The 23,516-nt window shown below is 32.6% G+C and overlaps 1 long non-coding RNA gene across 3 annotated transcripts; it reads left to right on the top strand.

Moving 5' to 3' along the window:
- Nucleotides 1-776: 776 nt before the first annotated feature.
- On the top strand, nt 777-2,985 carry LOC150023316 (uncharacterized). 3 transcript variants are annotated; one of them, XR_016517744.1, is made up of 6 exons: nt 777-882; nt 1,174-1,289; nt 1,729-1,785; nt 1,863-1,940; nt 2,016-2,113; nt 2,822-2,985. It is a non-coding gene; the product is annotated as an uncharacterized LOC150023316 (long non-coding RNA). The 3 variants fall into 3 exon arrangements; XR_016517745.1 differs by having other exon boundaries at nt 2,030-2,113; XR_016517746.1 differs by lacking the exon at nt 1,174-1,289 and having other exon boundaries at nt 780-882.
- Nucleotides 2,986-23,516: the final 20,531 nt, after the last annotated feature.

The raw sequence follows: 23,516 nt of genomic DNA on the forward strand, positions 1-23,516 counted from the left end.
CGATCTCTAATACCAACATTTGAGGTCTAGCCAGTACAATTATTATTAGAGAAAAGGCATTGTTTTAGATCATGTAATAAATAATTATCTTAGACATAACAACGAGTACAATTTTTCTAATCATAGTTTCCCTTAGCATTGATGAAAATATTCAACCCTTTCCAACTACCAATAAAGAATAAAACACCATTATAAAAGTATGTGTTGACATTACTTGGCTATATACATGACAGAATAAGAGACGCTGGCAATGATGTAGTAGAAGGATTATGATATATCAACACATTCATAGTCAACCACTGTCATTCTTAGTAAATAGTTCATGGAAAGTGATACGAGCTCAAACCTTTGAAAAGAATGGAACTTGACTCATTAAAACTATGTAATAAAAGATAAATAGAAATAAAAGTGACTATCACTACAATAATAAAATTATTAAATAAAAATTAATTCCTAAAAAAAATCATTAAAAAAAACTATTTAAAAAAAATAAAATAATTATTATTATACTAATTAAATTAAATATTATTTTAAAAATTTAAAAATATTGATATTTAAAATCATTTTTATTATTAATAAATAATTTTTAGATTGATAGTACTAATTAAAATCTTAATAACTAACTAGATATTAATTTAAAATTTGTTTATTAATAATAAAATTTATATTTTTAAATTTTTAAAATAATAAATAATTTAGTTAATATAATAATTTAGCATACCAGCACCAGTGCATCCTATCATCTCTATAAATATCACTTCATTTCAGTTCTCCACAACAATCACACTCAAACAACAACAACAACTTCAGATCATTTTTCTAAAATGGCTTTTCAAGAGTTCCTTCTTTCTGTAATGTCCATTTTCCCACTTCTGTCATAAGGTAAAAAATTACTAGTCATATTTTTATTTATAATTTTTAAAAATAAATTTTAAGTTTAATTCAATTAATAAAAAACTGCTTTAAAACAGAAATTGTTCAGTGATTTTACTAGATGGGGTCAAAGATGTTAGCACATTAAAAGATACATTTTATTGTTATTAAGATTTTATTTATGTTTTAAAACAAGTGATGATGCTATTTTATCACAAAAAATTATTGGTAACTTATGTATTTTCTATTTTTAAATTCTTGTTGAATTATATAACGATATGTTACAATTTTTTTATACAGTGCTGAAAGTGATAATCTCACTCCCATTAATTTCTCCACCAACTCATACTCATCACCAATCATCGCCTTCACTAGACAGTCAAACTGAGAACGTGTTACAAAATGAATAAACCAACGTAAGTTGTTGTCTATAATTTAAAATATTTACTATATTTATTTTATTTTATTAGGAATAGAGTTCAATAATTGCCTTACTTAGTAAAAAACGCGGGATAAACAGAAAATCCATTTTAATCCGTTTCATAGAAAAAAAAAATTATAACTAATAGGACTTAATTAAAATGAGAGAAAAATAATAATAATGAATAGTTAATAGAACTTAATTAAATTGATTTTATATTCTTTATCTTTACCGTAAACTTAAACTCAAAATAATTAATTATTATAACTTATAATAGGATTCAAAGTGATTTTCATTATTCTTCTCCATACCACCAAGTGAAATCCAGAAGAATGTGTCAAAAAATTCTAATCTCATTTAACTTGTTAATAACTTAAATATCAATTATATATTATTTTTTGTATTTAAACAAATTATTAACTCTTTGTTATTAGGACTCAATCTCCTCCACCTCCATCAAAAACACCAACTCAAGCTGAGGAACAACAAAGGTATGTTACTTATACATCAAATATCAATTATATATATTAATTTTTCATAAAACAAATTATTAACCTTTTGTTATTAGCACTGAATCTCCTCCACCTCCATCAAAACCACCAATTCAAACTGAGAATAATCCACAAAGCAATATAAAACAACAAAGGTATGTTACTTATAACTCAAATATCAATTATATATATATATATATATATTAATTTTTCACAAAACAAATTATTAGCTCTTTGTTATTAGCACTGAATCTCCTCCACCTCCACCAAAACCACCAATCCAGACTGAGGAAAATCCACCAAGCAATTCTAATAAATAACAACAAAGGTATGTTACTTATAACTCAAATATAAATTATATTATTTTTTAAAAATAATTTCCTATCAAAATAATCAGTAGAATTCAGTAGCTTTATAATTAATGAGTAATTAGTTTGTTTTTAATTAATTCCTTTCTAGAATTCTATGTATAAAATTTAACACGTTGATTTATATATTATATATATCGAGACCAATGTATTGACAATAATAATTTTATTATTGTCCACCCTAATTAAATAAATATTCTTTCCAAGTTTACTTTGACAATAATAATTTTATTCTAATTGAGTTGTTTTTAATTTGTTATTGTTATAAAATTTAATAGACAAATTCACACATCAATGTTCATTCAATTCTACTAATTTTAAAAGTAAAATGAAAAAGAATGTTTCCTGTACCATAAGAACTCGACTAAAGTACTCAATTTATGAACGATTAATTTGTTTAAATTTTTATTTATTTATTACTTTTTTGTCTTCACCAAAAAAAGGACTTGTAATGCGTTTTTATTTATTTTTTATTACATTTAATTTATTACTCTTTTCATATGTTTTTCTATTTATTTATTTGTTCTATTTCTCTATTTGGACATGCACACTTGTTGTGGGTAATATATTGTGCAAGTGAATAACTTGTGTGAGAAGTAAATTTAGTTTATAGTATAAGAAATTAAGAGAGAATAAAAATACTAACAAGTTTTTTATGGATTTTTCAGGAATGAAGAATCTTCTTCAATTCACTTAGAGATGGTCACAGGCCATTATGAAATTATTCACTCTGTGCTTTAATTTGAGAGAAATACAATGTAACAATATTGGATAAATAATATAGCATTGCTTATAATTGAATTCTACAAATAAAAATAGTTGTTTTGATTCTAAATGTTTAATAGCACTAGTCTTATCTAAATGTAAGAATGTTTATTCTTTTATCAAAATAAAATTAAATTAAGTAAAATGAACGGTGTTTCAATCCTTATAAAAACAATTTTAACAACTTTGCACACTACACTTACAAACTACCATATGGGTAATCCAACTCGGTTAACCAAACACCCTATTTAATAGACTTTTCTCTCTCCTGGAAAAGTAGAACAATATATACAAAATACGGTTGGGTAGTTTCCTAAACGGTTACATTTTATAAATCTTGCCTATTTAATAGACTTTTCTCTCTCCTGGAAAAGTAGAACAATATATACAAAATACAAGATTCAAAGTTATCTCCCCTTATGTGTATCTTCTCTTGTTTTGTCTTCTTGCGTGTTAAACCCGTTCTACTTCTATTGTCCTTTTGGTTTTTTTTCCCTTATTTCTCTCTTCCTTTAATCTTGTTTGTTTCTTGTCTTTTGATTTTTCGTTATAATGGAGAGCTCGTCAAATGCCTGTTAGAAATGTAAGCCTTAAACAAGAGGGGATGGATTGTTTATGAAAGATTTTTGCAAATATTGAAGGTAGATTGAAAGACAATGAAAAATCAATCAATTAGAAATCAGTTCAGCCAATTAGAAAACTATCTTTAATTTGATTGCATAAAATCAATCGGTTGTTTTTGCGAAACAATCGATTTTTTATATCAACAGTTTATAAAATCAAAGCTAAAGCAGTTTAAAGAGTGAAAGGAAAGAAAGATTCACAGAAAAATGTTTATACTGGTTCACTCCTTTCCAAGAGTTACATCCAGTACCACTGAGAATTCACTAAGTAATCAACATTGATTACAAACAACACACCAAAGTGGTGATCTTGAAACCTTCAAGAACACACACCACCTTTGGCAAATACCACACAATTTTCATAACAACCTCTGAAACCGCAAACACCAATTCACACAAAATTACAGTGATCAAGAAAGAAAGGAATGAAATACACCTGGGTACAATAAAAGATTAAAGCACAATGAATACAACACAATCTTATTCCACTCTTAAAAATGATCCAAAGCTTTTTTAAATCTTGAAAAACTTATTTGAATGATTTCTCTTAGTTGAATTAATGACCAGGAGAGTAAAATAACCTTTTTAAACTCTAATCAGTTGGTCAAAACATTTAATTGAATAACCAAAAGCAGTTTCAATCATTTAAAATAGATTGGTACAGCTTAACATATTTCTGTTAACATTTTCAGAAAATCAATTGATTGAAAACACGAATCAATCGATTGAATTGAAAACAAAGTCAAATAAAGTTAAACTTTTTTAAATCCTTTTCAAAATACACTAAGTGTAAAACAACCGATTAAATCAAAATTTCAATAAGTTGATTTTTCACTTCCTTTAGAAAACATATCTTTTTTAAAAAAATTAGAATGAAAGGTTATTAAGGTTAGATTTTTGTTCGGCCTCAAAGGTTATTAAGGTTAGATTTGAAATATTTATGCATCATTCCCTGACTTCACAAAATCCAACTATAGTTCATCTGGTAATTAACAAAAGATGCCAATCTGCCAGAAAAAAATGCTTCCCATTGATTACTTTCAATGAGTATAATCAAATGATTAACTGATTTCTACTCATGCATACATAAAAAGCATTCAGTAAGTCTCTTATTAAATGAAACTCTAATAACTTGCATTCATTATATTGAATGATTTTCTACTTTGGTAAGAAACAATGTTAAGCTACACTCCTAAGCTGCAACACAATTATAAGACTGATACATAGTAAGCAACTGACTCAGTTTTGGTTGATCTGAATTACTTACAGCGTTTTGGTTACCTTTCTCCGGTTTCCGGAGAAAGGTAGAGAGAGTGACACCAACCCTATGGAATGTCCTGCTATTAGGATGCACATGGACTCTCAAAACTCTACTCCAGCGTTCCATCTATAAATCTACAGAATATTTGGTGGTGTCAAGCACAGTGAATATTGGAATTTGAGTTTATTGCATAAAGGGGCATCAAACTAACAAGTTCAAATATCCAATATGAAACTTACGATAAGACAAAAGCAAACCTTTTGTGCATCAGAATTTATGATCAGAGAAGAGTATAACAAAAATCCTGGTAACCTTAATGTTGATACGGATTATTCATAAATATAACAAACAAAAAAAAGTGCGAATATAAGGAACAGAAGCAAATCAAAATATAGGCAAAGTGCCAAAAAACATAACCAAAAGCTGAAAGTTGTGAGAAGTAATACTCTGAAATTGAAGACAAATTCGAAGCCGAAACAGTTGAAGAAAATAAAGAATGCTTCTCACTACGCTTTTCGTCTTCATTATCTGATTCTCATGGTGGAGAGTCCTTCATGACAGCGTGGAGAGTCCTTCATGACAGAAACCCTACCAGAGTTAACTTATTTAGGAGAGGAGTGCCCGTGATCTCTTCACTATGCCCTTTGTGCAACCTGTCCGTAGAATCATCCCAACACCTGTTCCTTGACTGTGCTCTTGCACAACAAGTCTGGTCTCGGTGCTACCGCTGGATTGGTGTTTTGGGGGTCCATAACAAGGATACCAGGAACCATATGTTAAACTTTCACTTAATCCACCTTTCTAGCAAGCAAAATCAAGTGTGGATAGGTTTGTGGGTGACAATTATCAGGTGCATTTGGGAGTAGAGGAACCTGATAGTTTTCAAGGATGGGTACCGGACGCGGACGAAATCCTCCAAAATGCTCAAGTGCAATCTTGGTTGTGGATAAAACACAATACAACTGACTTTTCATATGGGCTATCTGACTGGATTTTGAATCTGAATCAGTGCCTTCTGGTTATTCGTTGACAGCTTTGATGCTGGTGTAGGTCAATGCCAAGATGTACAAACCATCTGCAGTGTGGAGTGCTCTGGGCAAGCAACCCCCCCCCCCCCAGCTTGGAGAGCTCGTGGCGAGTTTTGTAGTAGTGTGAAGAAGCAGGATCTGAGCAGACAATAAACCCAGAAGGGTACTGGTAGAAGGCTCTCTGTATCTAACAACTTTCACCAAGGTACCAACAAATGGAAGACCATGGTCATCCAATCTGCCGTAAGAAGTATAAGAGGTAGGGGATGAGAGGGGTTGTTAGCTGTCGGGGTGGAGCTTTATAAAGCTGGAGCTGAATTTGAAGTGGACAAGTTTTAGAGTTTTAAGAGGCTAAGGTTGGTGCCGACTGGAGCCTAGGGGCTGTCTATGTAATCGAGGGGTATTTTTGTTAGTATGGAGAATTGGAACGAGAGCAGAGTTATTCCGGGACGTTCTTATAAGATGTTGCTACTAAGTCTGGATGTCTGATCTCAATTTTCAAGTCTTTAAGGTCTGCTAGGTTTGTTGGAGAGGAGCACGGGCCCTTAGGTGGCTTTATTGGCTGGTGCTATTAGTTGGAGTGGAGGAAGCATAGTTTTTAAGAAGGCCGAAACGGTGGGTGAGTGTGAAGGGAGAGTTTGATGATTCTGCAATGTTTTTGAACCCAAGGGGTGCTTCATGGTGCAGGGAATATGCCCCTATGTTTCAGGTGGTGTTCGGTGCTTTATCCCTGTTAAGGCCACGTAAGTAGGGTGCAGGGGTGTGAATGTTGAGGCCAAGTACGTAAGGGAAGGCAATCCATGGACACCTAAAAAGGTTACAAGGGTTACAAGCAGGTGCTGGGAGGTGGCATGCAAAAGATGGAAGGTTGGAAGTGCAACGTGTCAAATTATGTGGATTAGCCAAGATTCTGTTTTAACCAAATAGCTGGGACACAATTTCAATGCCTGGATCCTGGTTTTCGAAGTACAGGTTCAGTATTTGGGCCAAGGTATTTGGTACATGCTCTTGCAGGTTTATGGGTGGCTAGAATAGAGCTATAAAAGATGTTCTTTGCAGCCATGTGGAGTAGCTTGTTGGGACGTTTCTTCCTGCTTTTGTTGCATATCTCCATATTCCCTTGCAGTTTTTTTTTTGGTTTTCCTGTTGTGATGTCTGATGTGCCTATGTTTAGGGTTTAGGGACCCACCACATGTGGTTTTAACAATATGTGGTGTTTGAAGTTTGTATAAGGGATGAACATCCCTGAAATGTCCGTTTAATTTTAATTTAAATTTAATTCTTTGCTGACAAAAAAAATTAGATTCTCATGGTTGCATTTCTTCCTCTGCTCCGGTTTGCGGGTTTTCCAGTGGCGGTGGATTTTGGAGAATTCAAAAGGGCGCGAAATGAGGAAATTTAGAAAAACTTCTTGGTAAATAAATATACCTTTTTTACATGAAAATTTAGAAATTTAAATTGATAAAATAAAACTACACATTTCTTTTCTTGTATATATAGGTAACATAGTTTACAGGCATCTCAAATAGTAAATTATTGTGTATTTGGAATTTGTTAAGTTTTATGTTTCAAAAATTATATAAAATGTGATTTGTGATTAAATGAAAATGTAAAACTTATTAATAGACATTTTGAAATATATTTATTAAAAATTAAATTATCATAATAAAATTCATTTTATTATGTGAAATGTTCTCCTTAAAAATTAGTTTTAAGTGATATAAAATTAAAAATGATAATTTAAAATTAATAAAATAAAATAATTAATTTGAATGGTAATAAATAGAAATATTAAAAATCTGGTATTTAAGAGACTTCTTGGAAAATACTTTTTTTATTGGTTAAAAATTATATAAAAAAGGAGAATCTTCAAAGACAAATTCTCCCTCCACCTTGTACGTTCCCCATCAACTCCATATTAAGTATGAAAAGTCGCATCTTAACATTTTCAAAAAATTTAAATAATCATAAATGAAGTTTAACCTATCTTTTCTAAATAATTTCTTTTGCACCACGTACCCTCATACATTTTTTTTAGTCGCATACCTTTTTTTTAGCTGTAACACTTTCATTATTCTTCAACTGTAGTGTTTGAAATGACAGTTTCATCATTTAAGCGTGTGTGAGAGAGTTGGCGAAAAGATTTGTCGTAATATATGTTCTTCATTGTGAATTTTTTTTTTTTTTAGTTTTTACTCATTCTTGCACCTTGCTAGTTTTTCTTTTCTGGGTTTTGTGTAACTTATAGAAAAATGAAAAAAAAAAACCAACAAAAACATAACCGCCACTAGCAAAAACACGACAAAATTTATCTCAATCACCAACTAACAACCAGTCAGTACAAGCAACCACCACCATGTGAAAATGAAGAAGAAGACACTAAACTCTCCACCATACTTAGAAGGATATTATTGGAATTTAAAAGAAATATAAAGGTGTAAGGAGAATTTGTATTTTTAAATAGAATGTAAGACCGTTAAATTTTATAAATAATAATATGACTAAAATATTTAAATAGACTGTAAGACCCGTGAAATTTTATAAATAAGAATATGACTAAAATGTTGTATTAAATATTGCAACTATGAGAAAGAAAAGGAAAGAGAGAATAAAGTAAGAAAATAATATTTTATTTTTTTGATTTATTTGGAACGTGATTTCAATGTTATGCAAATATTTATTTTATAATTTTCTCTTTCAATAAAAATAGATGAAAACATATTTTGAAACTTGAATTTCGTAAATGAGATGATGAGGAAAACTTCTAGAGCAGTTTAAAAGAAGAACGTGTTCACATTACTTCGCCATATATGTTCAATCAATTTCATTCTTTTATACAAAATTCAACATATGAGTTTAAACATGAGAAAATAATAAAACTTAGACTCATTAAACCCATATAATAAAAATGAATAAAGAGAGGAATGGTTACCAACAGTTTATTTATTTGGCTTTCAGCTTGAAAATCTGTATTCTCACAACAAATTGCCCTTTTTATATATTTGTTTACATCATTTGACCGAGAAACGTATGTTTAAATATACATGTCAAAGTGCATCAAATTGTTCAGTCACACAAATAATTACATATTCTTTGTGAAAGTAAAGAGGAGTTTCCATAGTATTCCACTATTGTGGACGTATACGACATGCAGCGACATGACACTAGTGCAGAAAAGGGATTTTACTCTGGTTCTAGGAGCATTTTGTACTGGTCATATAACCGGTGTAGATGTGAGTGTTGTAAAATGTCAATTATATATAACACCCACTGCTTAACCGGTGGTATATTTACCCATATTACACCTGTTGCTTTAGTAACCGGTGTAATGGGATGTCTGGAGTACATTTTTATTTAATTGAGCCCCCAATCATAAATAAAAAAAATAGCACATGATGTGTAGCATTTAACGCAATTAGAGAACAAAAATCAGAACGATACGAACATTTGTATATGGTCCCTTCACGTCCATACTTCTTGGTAGTTGGCTTTGGAACACGCTGGGAAGGGGAAACTCAACAATCGCTTTATGTTGAGCACCTGATTTTAGATTCACCATTGATAATTTAAAAAAACAGTTACACAGTGAGTTAAAGACGTGAAGTGTAAGAGAAAAAAAATAGAAAAAAATTATCTCTCTCGTTAACAAAAACATGCCCATCGAAGAACTGAGCAAAATCGAAAACATCACGAGGGGAATTAAACTCTATATAGGCTCAGGAATGCCTCTAACGCTTGTGGTTGCAAATACGGTTAGGGTTTTGTTAGGAAAAAATCGAGGAAGGAAGGAATAGCGTTTGAATAGATTGAGAGGAACCTGGTATTGTTGGGTCTGAAAGAGAACCAATTATAATATATGAAATTACAAATTAAAACTACAATTAAAATTAAAATTACAAATTAAAAACTCACCTTGGAGCGTGAACTGAGGCGATGTGGATGTGGAACGAGTGCAATGTGGTGCAACTATGGAAGCACATCGATAGAAAGATTGGTGGCAACGAAAAGGAAGAACAATGGTACTGAAGAGGAAGAGTGGTGGTCGTGAACGTATTGAAGGACCAGTGACCGCGAAGAGGAAGGAAATATTTGAAGGGGTGGTGGCAACGGAGAGGAGATAAACAAAGTTGGGGACAACGGTGGAGGAAGAAAAATGGAGGCACACGAAGGTGGAAGATCAATGAAAACGAAGGTGGAAGTTGCCGTGGAAGACAAAGCAACAAAATGAAGGCAAAGAGTAGAGTAGCACAAATGAGTAGTGAGGCGTGAGCATGAAAATAGGTTAAAAAAAATTATATTACACCGGTGTAATATATATATATATATATATATATATATATATATTTACTCAGAAATTGTATATAACACCGGTTGTACAAGGCAACCGGTGTTATATGTTTGGTTTAATAGTGCCAAAGTTCAAGAAGGGGGGGGGGGGGGGTGAATTGACCTTTTAAAACTTTCGCGCAGATTCATATTTTATCACAGTACACAAAAAATAAATCGATTTATTTAGCAATAAACAAATTTATTTTTACACTGTTTATGTATTAAAAACGTTTATATCAGCCAAGTACTTCTTGAAGTTATGCAGATTAATTTGCAACCCACACACACTGATTTTAACGAGAAAACTATGAAAAGTAAAATCAGTGACCTTCAACTTTTAAAGCAAGAGATAAAAGTTCAATTACAAGCTTGACAATTAATTGGGTAACCTTCTACAATCAAACTGTTCCAGTAGCATTCAACGGTTCATATATCATTTTAACATAACGAACAAGCCCAGAAAGAACAGATTTATTTGTAATTGAACAGATTCAATTTCTGACAGATTAACAAATAAAGCAATAAACGAGTGCAGGGATGAAGAGAAATTGAACACACAACAATTATACTGGTTCACTCAAATGAGCTACATCCAGTCTCACCTAATCCAAGGTGAAATCCACTAAACAAACGTATCAAACACACTTACACAACCACTGTTCTTGAACCCTACAAGAAACTTGGCACACAAGCTGAAAAACACTATTCCATCACACACACTCTTCAAGAAACACTATCAAGAAGAGTTTACAACCACACTTTACAATAAATTAAAATATGAAACGAATACACCTGATAGAGAATGCAGAAATCTGCCTTAGACCAGTAGAACAAATTGCTCACACAGTGACAGCACCTCTAACCAAGCCTTAGAACCAACCAAGAACAAGCACACTTTGTGATTTGGAAAATCTTTCAAGAACACATGCTAATTCTCTGAAAATCCTTAGTTCTCTGTTGTAAAACTTGTTTTCTCAATTGTATGATCAATTTTTAAACGCATAAACAAGCTCTCCTTTTATAGAAAAACATCTTATAAAATATTTTCAAAAAACAGTTAAAGCTGTTATAAAAAGAACAGATTGAAAATAAAATGAACAGATTTATTTTCAAAGACAGTTAGAGAATCAGTTATGTGAAGGAGACTTAGTCAAACACCCTGGTGCAAGGATAAAACGCAAAAAGCCTTTTAAGGTAAACATGCCACCAGACTAAAAAGAATCTATTCATTTACAGATGAACAAATTTATTTTCAAAACGATAACAAAAACTTCTTAACAAGTGAAACACAGTCGTTTTGATGGAATGAAGACTTAGTAAAAAAACATGATGCATAAAACCTGATTTTCAAATGTACTTTATCAAAGCATCAGTTTAAGAAAAGAATGATAGTTGTCGTTTTGTTGTCAAATTAATATGATTCTAGCGTAGACTTGTCTAACACTAGAGAGATGATAGTATAGTTTTGGTCAGATGACCCCAAGTCGTCTCCCAACGAATCCAATAGTAAAATCAGTTGATCAGGGTTTAAAATCTATCTGCAAACAATAAAAGTTAGCAATAACAATAAAGATAAAAAGGGGGTTTGAGATAGTTGTGCAGAAAATATAAAAGAGATTGAAATAACAAATAAAAAGTGGTTGATCCCCAAGTTCTTCCACCATTGAATTCTTCACAGGTTCTCTAAAGATTAATCTTTTCTCAATCCTCCAACAGAGCTAAACCAGATTGAACATGCGCCAATCTTATTCAACTGAAACTCACTAGTAAAACATGTGTTTACTGGTTTAATCAATACCCACTTTGTTCCATGCGTATACTCCATGGGAATGCTTACCTCCTCTCTCTTGAATCATGCGCCCGATAAATTAATTAGAACAATGCGAACTAACTAAGAAACCAAAGTTTAAGATAAGGAAGACTCTCAATCATGCGTTCAAGTACAACCTTTCACAAAAACCAATTTTCCAGGAGATTAGACAATAAAAACAACTGCTATAGAGAATTAAAAATCGAAACTTTTATTGAACAAAACCTCAAAACTCAATGGAAAATTACAAAGGAATCAACAAAAAAGGTTTAGCCTTCCATGCGGAGGCAAAACAAAAGAATTACTAAGAAGAAAATAAACTAAGAAAACCCTATGAAGCTCCCTCTTTTCTCCTTGATGCTTGTGTCCTTTTATAGGGCTTTTCTGCTCCAAGGATCTTGGTGAAAATATTGCAGTTTAGATTTTGTAAACAGTTTCCACTTTCCATAATTCTTTTTATTTTGCAGAAGATTTGCTTCCAATTATGTTTCTAGAATCTTGTAGCTTTTATTTTCTCTTTCTTCTCCTCATAATTTGTTTTCTGTTTTGATTCAAAGAAGCAACTTGGACTTTTGCATGTTTGGCCCATTCACAAAGGTAGATGCTTAAGATAATTTACCCTAAAAGCACAAAATTAACAATAATAATATATAAGGCCCAAATAAACCCAATTATAAGAATATTAATTAAAATGATGGATTTATTTATTATTATAGTCTAATAATCTATGATTAAGGCTATTGTGTGTGAATAAATATATGCTCATCAAAGAATCTATTCATTTAGAAAAGAACATATTCATTTTTTTTTATGCAGTGAGGATATTTTTGCAAAACATGTGAAAAACAGTTTCAGAAAACTTGTGCTTGCTCTTATCACATGGTATGGGGTTAAAAGGTGAGTTACCTAGCAAAAAGCCTACTCTAAACTATACCTAAGATATTCTTAAAGCAAAAGTAAATACAAATGGAATTTACACAAATGGCTTCATCAAACACATGTCTTGAAGGGGCAGCAACCATCTTCAACATTATATACTTTTTTTTAAAACTTATAAATCTTTTTTTCCTCTGGGGCACTACATATTACATCAGTTAAGTTATCCAATCGGTGTAATATATGCTGCTAACAACAAAAAAAAGTTTTAAAAAAATTTAACTATTACAACAGTATATTACACCAATTGGGCTATCCAACGAGTGTAATATGTACCAAATATTTACAAAACTACCACCGTGTTTTTATTTACACTAGTTCTCGTTTAACCAGCCTAAAATGTCTTTTTTGTACTAGTGAGGAATTTGTTAGTCAAGAGGTCAACTCACTTAATTTTGAGTTATGGTATTCTAAAAGGACAAAAGTTGAAACAAAAAACAGACTAAAGAGCAACCCAAAGTATTGTTCACCAATGCCACTTGATGTGAAACAGAAACGCACACACAGAAGATCATGAGTACATGTAAGAGTACATCCACAACGATTTTTATTAAAGCCCACAAATTTAACTCTAACAAGCTATTTGACAATAAGGTTTAAATCATATTTAGACACAATATCTACCAATTTTGTATATGTTGTAACCTTAAACCGATGTCCCACGATATGAAAGCTCTTTAGAAATGAAGTTTTAATTGCATTATGTTGTAAAATAATCATCTTGTAGATTGAATCCCAACAAAAACATAAGTCCCCTATGGAGTTTTGAAGAATTCTCTTTAGACTCTAATGTGCAACCTTAACCCTGTTCCTTGTTGTGTTTCCTAAGTCCATCATCTTATTCGTCCATGCCTTCATAAATTTTTCTTTATGTGGATGTAGCCATGTACCAGTCACATATTAAAAAAATATAGCTCATGGAGAACAAACAACTTCAAACACATTCAGATGATCTTCAAAGGAGTCTACAATATCACAATCCACAACAGATCCCCAAGCTTGCATTACTTAACCTCGCGCGTCTCTTGGATACACCAACATTTTACATTTTGCTTTGACATTTTTATTGATGTGAAATTGACACAGCAAATTATAAGCTTCAGGAAACAAAATTTTTATTTCATTCATTTTTTGAACAAGGTGCTTTGATGTCTCTAAATCCAAGAGGAATGCTTGAAGATCTTTGTTGCTGGTTTTTTGTGTGTGTCTAATAGTCTTTGATTTGTTAATCCACTCTTTATGATGACCCAAGGTTAATTGAATCTTAATCCCTTTGAAAAACATGAGTTTTCTAAAGAGTGTGAAATTTCAACCTATTGGAATGTCGATTCAACCGGTTGTTTTTGTTGAACAAGATGCTTTGATGTCTCCAAATCCAAGAGGAAAGCTTGAAGATCTTGCTGCTGGGTGTGTGTGTGTTGTCTAGTTGTATGAAACTTGTTAATTCACTTCTTAAGATGATCCAAGTTCATTTGAATCTTTAACCTTTTGAAAAGATGTGTTTTCTAAAAAGCTGTAAAAAATTCAACAGGTTGTTTTACCTAACAACAGGTTGTTTTACCTTAGCAGTTTTTGAAAAACTTGGTTGACTTTGCTGTCAAACCAAAACAATCGATTGTTTCGACAAAACAACTGATTGTTTTCCTGAAAACCTTAACAGAATTTTGTTAAGCGATTTTAATATGTTTTAAATGATCCTAACTAACTTGGCTCCTTTATTAAATGCTTTTGACCACTTGGTGGGTCTTTATAAAGGTGGTTTTACGCTCCTAATCTTGGAGTAACAGAAAGAGTTTATCAATAACAGTTGTGTTGTCAAGGAGTGTTGTGTGTTCTTGAGGGGTTCAAGATCAACACTCTTGGTGTGGTTTGCCAAAGGTAGTGTGTTTCTTGAGGGGTTCAAGGTCACTACTTTGGTGTGTGGTGTTTGTAATCTGGTTTTGATTGCATAGTGGAATACCCAGTGGTTTCTGGGGACTGGATGTAGCTCTTGGTGTAAGAGTGAACCAGTATAAATTGCTTGCGTGCTTATCTCTTACCCTTAACTCTTGAAATTCTGTTTTTAAGTTGTTTTTATAAACTGCTGATAAAAACAACCAATTGTTTCGAAGAAACAACCGATTGTTTTTCTGATATCATCTTGAAACAGTTTTGGTTCTTTGTTTCTTTGATTTCTTTCTCTGTAATTCAGCATTGATTTTCATTATACCTTCAAAGTTTGCGAAAATCCCTCTTAAACAATTCACCCCCCTCTCGTTTAAGGCCATATATTCTAACAATTGGTATCAGAGCTTGGTTCTTGAAAGTTATTCAAGTTTTGATCCTAAATCTTTTTTAAATGGCTGAAAAGTTTTCTTTTGGGGAAGGTGCATGTTTAAGCAAACCACCTTTGTTCTGTGGTATGAAATATGAATTGTGGTGCATAAGAATGAAATTCTTTGTTGAATCTATAGATAGAAAAATCTGGAATGTTATTACAAATAACTATCTCATGCCTATATCTGAAAATGTTTTTTCTGAAAGAGAACATCTTGATTGTGTAGCTATGAACATCATTGTATCTGCACTTGATTCTAATGAATTGCTCAAGGTTTCAGAATGTAGTTCTGCCAAAGAAATGTGGAATACCCTTGAACAGTATCACAAGAATCTAAGGAGTGCCTTGATGGACAAAGAAGAATCTTTTGTTGAATCTTTCTCTTCAGAATCCAGAAAAGAGGTTTGTCTTATGACAAAAGAAGAATTTGGATCAAGTCAATCTGCTGGGAACAAAAACTATCAATACTCAAGTGATGAGAGTGAAGAGGAAACATTTAGGTTGCTGTTTAAGAAATTCAGCAAGTCCCTAAAGAAGAGAAACAACAAAAGTGACTCATTCAATAGGTATGATAACAAGAAACCTACTGAGTTTAACACTAACAAATATACATGCTTTGGATGTGGTGAACAGGGTCATATTAAAACTGAATGTCCCAACAAAAAGAGGAAAAACTTCAAGAAGCATGAGGAGAAAGGAAAATCAAGAAGAGCTTATAATGATGACTCATCAAGCTCCTCTTCAAGTGATGAAGAAGAAGCAATCTTATGTCAAATGACAAGACAAGAAAGTGACACAAGCAGTGTAAGTTCAAGCTCTTCCATTAATGTTGAAAACTATAGCCAACTTCTTGAGGCCTTCAATGAGACTCATGAAGAAGCTAATAGGTTGGCCCTTTTGAATAAACGGTTGAAAGATTTGAACAACTCATTGGAAAATAGAGTCAAGATCTTGGAAGAAGAGTTGAACAATTCAAAAACTGATTTTGAAAATTTGGAAATGATTTACCAAAACTCTTCTTGTAAGTGTGTTGATTCAAGTTTTTGTGAAAATTGTGAATCTCTTCAAAAGAAGGTTCAATATCTTTTGAAAACCATGGACAAGTTTTCCAAAGGCCAATCCAATCTTGAAACTGTTCTTGCTTCTCAAAAATGTGTTTTTGGCAAGGCTGGGTTGGGGTTTAATCCAAACAGCAAGAACAAATTTGTTTCAAAACCCTTTTCAAGTTTCTTTGAAAAACAACCTGTTGTTTTATCGAAACAACCAGTTGAAATTTGTCATTATTGCATGAAAAGGGGTCACACTATTAGATTCTGCAGAGTAAGAAGGTTTTCTGTTCCTAAAGGTATTTTGAAATGGGTTCCTAAGGTTCCTAAGGTTTCTAAGGTTCCTAAGACTCCTACTAACATCATAGGACCCAAATTCATAAGGGGACCAAATCTTGCGTCTTAATCTTTTCTTGTAGGTATCCTTGGCAGCCAAGAATCATCTTTGGGCTTGAAGAATGACTGTCAAAGGGTAAAGTGACAAGAGTAAAGTCAATCTTTGTACCTACACTTTCAATTGTATATGTCTTGCAAGGTTCTTTGAAAGTCAAGAGACATCTTGGCACATGCATAGTGTTGATCAAAAGAGAAACTTCAAAGAGAGTATGTGTGTTTTCATTTCTCAATTTATGTAAGTGTGCCTTGTGACCATATGAACATCTCAAAGTCTTCTTTTTGGGTGAATCTATTGGGGTTCTCTATGCAAAGGTATGAACAAATTGCATACTGCATTTTCATCAATTTAAAAGGTAATTTCTGGTTATGAAAAATGTCTTTTTTGCTGTCACAGTAAAACAACCGATTGTTTTTTTTGAAACAACCGATTGTTTTTCCTCTGGCATCTTTGTATAATGTTGTCAAGTTTGCTTATGCATGATTAAACCATTCCTCTCTTTCCAATCTTGCTTTTGGACAAATATACATTGAATGTGCCTCGGAATCTGATAATAAAAGATTATATCCACTTGTTTTCTTGAAAGCTCTATGACATGTTCTATTCTTGAAATGTCAAAATTGTTTGTATTGCTGGACTACTCTATTATCATTCTAATTTTTGCTTTGTACAACCCTTCTCATTGTCTATTTGTAGATCAAATAGGGGGAGCTGTTTATGCTTGATTTGGTTGTATAAGATAGCTTTAAAACTGATGCATTATGTTGTTTCTTCTTTGCACTTGAAAGCACTTGATTACTTCAACTTTTTTTGGTTTTTCTGCTAATGTTGTATATGTAGAAAACTGGTTTGTGTGTGTCTTGTTATCTTGTTGCTATACTTGCTTTGTATATGCATCAATTATGTGTTACAAGACCCTTCAAGTACAGGTGCTATGATGAAGAATGATCAAAGTTCTACAAAGGTTTATGCAGAAGAAGATGAGCAGAACATCACCTTGGAGAAGCTGAAATTCTGTCCAGAAAAACAACCGATTGATTTTGCGAAACAACCGGTTGAAATTCTGCAACAGGAAGAGCTACCAAAGGAATGGAGAATTCCAAGGGATCTTTAAGTGGAGAACATCATTGGATACAAATGGTTTTCAGAAACAAGCTGGATGAATCTGGAGTAATTACAAGGAACAAGGCAAAGCTTGTGGCTAAATGTTATAATCAAGAACAAGGCATAGATTATGGTGAAATCTTTGCTCCAGTTGCAATATTAGAAGCTGTAAGGTTGCTGCTGGCTTTTGCTTGTTTGAGGGGATTCAAATTGTTTCAAATGGATGTTAAGAGTGTTTTCCTCAATGGAATCATCAATGAGGAAGTCTATGTTGAACAACCATCGGGCTTTGAAGATCATCAACATCCTAACCATGTATACAAGCTGAAAAAGGCCTTGTATGGGCTTAAGCAAGCTCCAAGGCAATGTGGTATGAGAGGCTAAGTAACTTGTATATGTTCATCCTTTGTAAAGTAAGTTGTATATGTTCATCCTATGCTTTTGGCTTCATAAGACCAAATGAGATTCTAAACATGCTTGAGGTAATGCAAAGGTATGAATGTATTTCATTATGCATTTCCCATCACTTTGAAAGATGATTTGCTTTGAAAAATAACATTTTCTTGCTGTCTCAGAAAAACAACCGATTGTTTTACCTCTGGAACATTTGAATAAAGTTGTCATGATTTCTTATGCATGATTACAACTGTTTATTTTCTTTCATAACTCATTATGAGTCAAATGTGCATTCTTTGTGCCTCTGAATTAGATCATAAAGAGACATATTCTTTGTCATCCTTGAAATTCAAAGCTTTTTATGAATGGAAACCACATTGGTGATCATGGGGTTGATGAATATTTGTGAATGTATCTTTGGATTATCTAGAAGGTTTGCTCTTAACAGAAGAGAGAATGTGTCTACCAAATCCACCTCTTGAGCAATCATTTAACCAACTTGAATTGTTGAATGAAGAAAAGATTGGGGGAGAAATTGTGGTCTCCTTGCTGAAATTTCTGGGGTCTATGGTACTTTGATTTTGCTGCTGTCATAGCTCTGATACACCATAGATTTTGCTGCAATTCTAATATGGTATCAAAGATTTGTTCCTGCAATGGTGCTGCTACAACACACAGGTTTTCTGGTTTATTATGTTGCTGCTATATGCTGGTTTTCAATGCTGGAAATTCTGCTGTTTGTATCCCTTCTTTCATTCTATTTGAGAAGACAAATAGGGGGAGAATGGTGTGGTTTTATGTATTGTGGTGCTGCTGATACACTCTGGTGTTATCTGGTTTTATCATGGTTTAAATTCTGCTGCTGCCATGTTATTATTCACCATTGTTCTGCTGCACACAAGTCTCATTTTTGGCACTGGTTTTTATGGTTATTTGACTAGTTTTTCTGCTTAAAGGCTTATGCAGAAAACTGGTTTTATGTGCCTTGGTATCCTCCTGGTATACTTGCTTTGTATATGCACAAATTCTGTTTTGCAGGACCTTTCAAGTTCAAAAACAACAACACAAACAAACCAGGGATTTGTCTTCATCAAATAGGGGGAGATTGTTGAACAAGATGCTTTGATGTCTCCAAATCCAAGAGGAAAGCTTGAAGACCTTGCTGCTGGGTGTGTGTGTTGTCTAGTTGTATGAAACTCGTTAATTCACTTCTTAAGATGATCCAAGTTCATTTGAATCTTTAACCTTTTGAAAAGATGTGTTTTCTAAAAAGCTGTCAAAAATTCAACAGGTTGTTTTGCCTTAGCTGTTTTTGAAAAACTTGGTTGACTTTGCTGTCAAACCAAAACAATCGATTGTTTCGACAAAACAACCGGTTGTTTTCCTGAAAACCTTAACAGAATTTTGTTAAGCAGTTTTAATATGTTTTAAATGATCCTAACTAACTTGGCTCCTTTATTAAATGCTTTTGACCACTTTGTGGGTCTTTATAAAGGTGGTTTTACGCTCCTAATCTTGGAGTAACAGAAAGAGTTTATCAATAACAGTTTTTCCAAGATTTGAAAAGAGCTTTGGATCATTCTTAAGTGTGTGGAATAGAATTGGGTTCTAATTCTGATCTTTAAGCTTTGTAATACCCAGGTGTATTCTATTCCCTTCTTCCTTGATTACTGTATTTCTGTAGTTGTGTTGTCAAGGAGTGTTGTGTGTTCTTGAGGGGTTCAAGATCAACACTCTTGGTGTGGTTTGCCAAAGGTAGTGTGTTTCTTGAGGGGTTCAAGGTCACTACTTTGGTGTGTGGTGTTTGTAATCTGGTTTTGATTGCATAGTGGAATACCCAGTGGTTTCTGGGGACTGGATGTAGCTCTTGGTGTAAGAGTGAACCAGTATAAATTGCTTGCGTGCTTATCTCTTACCCTTAACTCTTGAAATTCTGTTTTTAAGTTGTTTTTATAAACTGCTGATAAAAACAACCAATTGTTTCGAAGAAACAACCGATTGTTTTTCTGATATCATCTTGAAACAGTTTTGGTTCTTTGTTTCTTTGATTTCTTTCTCTGTAATTCAGCATTGATTTTCATTATACCTTCAAAGTTTGCGAAAATCCCTCTTAAACAATTCACCCCCCTCTCGTTTAAGGCCATATATTCTAACAGTTTTACACTTAATGGATTTTGAAAAGGATTTGAAAAGCTTGACTTTGTTTTGACTTTGTTGTCAAACCAATTCAACCGGTTGTTTCGAGAATTAAACTGGTTGTTTTTCTGAAAACCTTAACAAAATTTTGTTAAGAGACTTTAATTTGTTTTAATTATTCAAACTGCTTTTGGTTCTTGAATTAAATGCTTTGACCATATGATTGAAGTGTAAAAGGGTTGTTTTACGCTCCTGGTCATTAACTAAGAAAGAGAGATCAATTAAAATAAGTTTTCAGGATTTCAAAGAGCTTTTGGATCATCTCAAAGTGTGGAATATGATCGTCTTGTATTTCTGGATTGTAATCTTTGATTTTATCCAAATGTATTCTATTCCCTTCTGTGTGAATTGGTGTGATGCAGTTTCAGAGGGTTGTTCTGAAAACTGTGTGGTGTGTTTTCTTGAAGGGTTCAAGATAATCACTTTGGTGTGTGTTGTGTAATCTAGGTTTGATTACATAGTGAATTCTCAGTGGTTAGCTGAGGACTGGATGTAGCTCTTGGTTAAGAGTGAACTAGTATAAACATCTTGTGTGAATCTCTCTATCCTTACACTCATTAAATTGTTTTATATTTGATTTTCAATTCTGCTGGTATAAACAATCGGTTGTTTCGCAAAAACAACTGGTTGATTTTATGGAATCAAACTAAAAACAGTTTTCTCTTTTGTTGAACAGTTTTCTAATTGACTGATTCTTCATATTTCACTCTACCTTCAATACTTGCGAAAATCTTTCAAAAACAATTCACCCCCTCTTGTTTAAGGCCTCTAATTCTAACATCATTAAGATAACATCTCTATCACACCACGACCTTAGGGTATCCATTAACTCTAAAAAAAACCCTTTATGTCAATGGCCCACACAAAGTTATTTTCCTTTTCAGTTGCTAGTAAACAAAATGCAATAGAAAATGTCAACCTCGTTTATGTAATTCCAACAATCTCAAGTCATCATGTACCTGTTAGTTTTGTATGTATACTATCCATTAATATGACAATGTTAAATGAATTCACTAGTTTTACTGAATCTGGGTGTGTCCAAAATATATCTTGCATGACATTTGACAAGTCTTCAAACCTACACCAATGCACATACATTTCTCACTCCAGTAACATCATCAATTGTTGCATTTTTATCCTGTACCTCGTTGTGATCTTTGATGAACATTCATTGCATTATAATCTTGCTTTATCATTGTCACATTCTTCTCATTTCTCTCTTTCATGGTTAGTAAAATATTTCTTGGCTTTACTGAAGTCTTTGTCATATCCTCAACCATATCCTTTTCATCAACATTTAACCTTCCAGCGTACAAATGACTCAAGTCATGATTGTGAGATCCACAAATTAATTTCACCATCCACCCTTCACCACAAATTAATCTATGTCTTTTTCATATTGTCTGTATTTGCCTCCTCTCTCACAACCTAATAATACGTACATCATCCTTCCTTGTTGCCCAATCCATGTATCTGACCTTAATATAACAATAAAAAATTCATAACTATAGGCAACACTTCTCACCCACTCCAAGAGCCCATTTTGATTATTAAATACCTACAATAACATATGACAAATCTATACATAATACAAATAGAGGGAACTCTCAGGGTAAGTTTAAACACGTGTCCTCTCCACAAAATTTTGAAAAAAAAAATCAAAAACATTTAATACCAAAAGTAGAAAAACTTCCACCAATCAACACAACACATCTGGGCCAACCAGAACGTGCCACGTAGCACATTTTCAAACTCACTTTTTTTTCTCTCTCATCCCGTTTAATTTCCCCATTCTCTCTCATTTTGCTTTCTCAGTCCTCTTTCTTTAAAACCCTTTTTCTCTCTCATCCCTTTTTTTTCTCAAACCCTAATCACATCTCAATCTTTTGCCCCTTTCTCTCATTTTTTCTTGTACTCTTTTTCACCATTTCGGCAACTGCAGAGCTGCTGTATTGGAAAGCATTTTTGCCTAAAATCACCCTTAGACATCTGTAGAAATGGCGCCTTCTTTTGAAATTTGAAATGGAAATGACGATTGTTTTTTACTATATATATATACACGTTGTTGTATAGATCAATTTTTCATTTTTGTTCGATTTTCTTCTTTTCATTCTTCATGGAGCAGGTAATCTTTTATATCTTTGTTCATCTCAATCTCACATTTTTTGTGCATTTTTTATATTTTTTGTACTCTGTTTGTTTTATGTTCAACATTTTAGCTCATCCTTAATCTCCATTTTTTATTTCTGTTCGAGCTATGTCCGAGCCATTTTTTATTTCTTCGGTTCTCTTCTTTTCATTGTCCATGATTCAGGTAATCTATTCTATCCTTTGTTCATCTCCTTCTCACATTTCTGTTGTGTTTTGATATTTTTTGTCTATTATCTTTTTGAATGATACTCTTCATCTGTTTTATGGTTTGTTTTCTCCACTATTTTTGACATTCTTTGTTTTTTGTTAAAAGTTCCAGGCTTTTCTGTTCAAAGTTACTGGCTTTTCTAGGTTTTTCCGATTGAAGTTTCTGATGGAGTTTTGTATTGTCTATTTTATTGTTTGTTTTCTCCACTATTTTTGACATTCTTCGTTTTTTGTTAAAAGTTTCAGGCTTTTCTGTTCAAAGTTACTGGCTTTTCTAGGTTTTTCCGATCGAAGTTTCTGATGGAGTTTTGTATTGTCTTTTATCTTTTTGGCGGATGCTGTTTATTGGTTTGTTTTCTCCTTCTTTGTGTTTTGATATTTTTTTGTTTATTATCTTTTCGAACGATACTCTTTATTTGTTTTATGGTTTGTTTTCTCCACTATTTTTGACATTCTTCGTTTCCTGTTCAAAAGTTTCAGGTTTTTCTGTTCAAAGTTTCTGGCTTTTCTAGGTTATTCCGATCGAAGTTTCTGATGGAGTTTTGTATTGTCTTTTATCTTTTTGGTGGATGTTGTTTATTGGTTTGTTTTCTCCTTCTCACATTTCTATTGTGTTTTGATATTTTTTGTCTATTATCTTTTCGGAATCATACTCTTGATCTGTTTTATGGTTTGTTTTCTCCACTATTTTTGACATTCTTCATTTTCTGTTCAAAGTTTCAGGCTTTTCTGTTCAAAGTTTCTGGCTTTTCTAGGTTATTCCGATTGAAGTTTCTGATAGATTTTTGTACTGTCTTTTA

This window comes from Phaseolus vulgaris, chromosome 11 (genome assembly GCF_051622355.1).
Source record: "Phaseolus vulgaris cultivar YP4 chromosome 11, ASM5162235v1, whole genome shotgun sequence".
Taxonomy (NCBI): Eukaryota; Viridiplantae; Streptophyta; class Magnoliopsida; order Fabales; family Fabaceae; genus Phaseolus; species Phaseolus vulgaris.